The sequence below is a fragment of the Corythoichthys intestinalis genome, chromosome 17, assembly GCF_030265065.1.
Source record: "Corythoichthys intestinalis isolate RoL2023-P3 chromosome 17, ASM3026506v1, whole genome shotgun sequence".
Lineage (NCBI taxonomy): Eukaryota > Metazoa > Chordata > Actinopteri > Syngnathiformes > Syngnathidae > Corythoichthys > Corythoichthys intestinalis.
In genome coordinates this window covers 18,601,649-18,603,723 of record NC_080411.1, presented here as the reverse complement: position 1 = coordinate 18,603,723, position 2,075 = coordinate 18,601,649, and positions in this window count along the sequence as shown.

Here is a 2,075-nt window from a genome sequence, read left to right as displayed (position 1 = left end):
AAGTGATGTCATTTTGTTTGCAATAAACCAAACTTTCACTTTGACCATTTGTATCCTTACTTTTTCACTCTTTTGGCATGAAGTTCTTTGTCACTTGCGTTTGCTTTTGCTTTTCACTGATAGTAGCTTTGCATGTAACGCAAAAGCGACGATGAGACCTACACCAAGCCAACGACCATGTCCGGCCAACACTTTCACGTCTGGTTATGTGGAGGATGCCTGGGGAAAATGGAGGCCATTATGCTTAACGTCTCTCCAGATTGAGGACGTCGAGGACCTCTTTATCTTCGGCTCTCTGATGGCGCTCGCCTTCCTGTTGCTTCTTGGTGCCCTCTGGGTTCACCGATTCTCGAGGAAGATGAAGAATCAACTCAACGAGATAATGGAGGTTGCTCGTAACAACGGCAACAAATTGTCACAGGTGACGGAGGAACAAGCAGTGCTAAGTGATGCCGCCGCTCAAATGGTCACAAAAATCAACACGGAGCTCCGGGATCACGAAAAGCTCGCTCGAGGAAACCGGGCAAGGGAGGATGATGACTAATCTTCTAAAGCGGATACAACAAACGCGAGTCTCCATGGCACCCCCGGCCTTCCCTCCCTACACCTACTTAGACATCAACTGATACAATGAACCCACTTAAATTGACAATATGTGAAATTCCATGGCAATCAATGACTTTTGAATGATATGTGAAGATTATAACTGGTCTGTAACACAAATATGCTGTCTGTGCGTCCCTGGCTGATGGGGGACGGGTATCGATAAGCATCTGCTTTTCCCGTCTTTCCTTTGTCTGTCTTCGTCTTTCTTTCGGGCACTCTGAAACTGTCAATGATTTTGATGATGATGACAATGACAATAAATTCATTCATTCATTCATTCATTCATTCATTCATTCATTCATTCATTCAAAAGCGACCAACTATGACATGTATGTTTATACTAAGTGCAAAATCTTTTGACCCACCAACACCATTCAAACACCAAAACGACCGGATTTCTTGCGTAGCGTCCTTCGTTTGACACCCCAAGAATGACCGTTTGCGCTTCATTGGAAGAGGAAGTGAACCGATATCAATAGGAAGTGACCTGATAGCCACAGGAAGAGACCTAAAAATGCCCAGAAATCAAATGGAAGTTACCTGATGTCAACAGTAAAGCCTAAAGTTATACTCCCGCATTGCGGTGACGGGGCAGAGACCACGGCGTCATTTGACATTCGATAGTTCTGCGGGGAACGCATTGCTCTGTAATTCACCGCCAAGCCACTAGAGGGGTGTGGCGTTATGTTTGTACGGTTTTGGGGCATGGTTGTTGACTTCCACTAGTCTAGTTTAACGGAGAAAAAAAAAACAATACAAGATGGAACTCTTGAAAGTAAATATTCTGCTCATCAACATTGAATAAGTATTGAACATACAAGTGTTGAGGGGCAGGGGACGCAGAAGACTGTTTCAAGGCGGTCTGGCCGACTTTTGATGCCACACAGAGAGTTTTAGACTCGGGTGGAGAGAGCTAGCTGTGGCGGCTAGCTTCAAACTGGCGTCGAGCACTGTGTTCAGTCTGCAAAGCCCTCCAGCCCGATTTGTTTGCCGTGTCCTACAACCAGCCAGTGGGAAGCCATAGCAGATTTCTGGCGTCTAGGAACTTCCCAAATTGTGTTGGGAGCCTTGATTTTAACGTTATCATAAAAAGCACCGAAGCACTCTCAATCAGTGATGATGTATCGTGTGTGAACTGTCTGTTATTGAAAATTAAAGATCAAAACAACTCTTTTGACACCAAATCTGTGCTTTATTCTTCATATACTTGAAGTGTGACACGTAAATAAGTCACAGACTCACAGCAAACATATGTACACAATAAATGATGACGTGCACCAACCAAAAATACGACAAAGTGATAAAAAGTTGGCAGTTTTTGGCCGACTGGGTCACCGCTTCGTGTGGCCACTCGATTCCGAACACACACGTCTCGGTGGCGGTGATTTTGCGCTGAACCGGAAACAACAGTCTGAGCAGACCAATCACAGTCCGTTTCTGCCACGTCATACGCGTCTATACGACGCGAA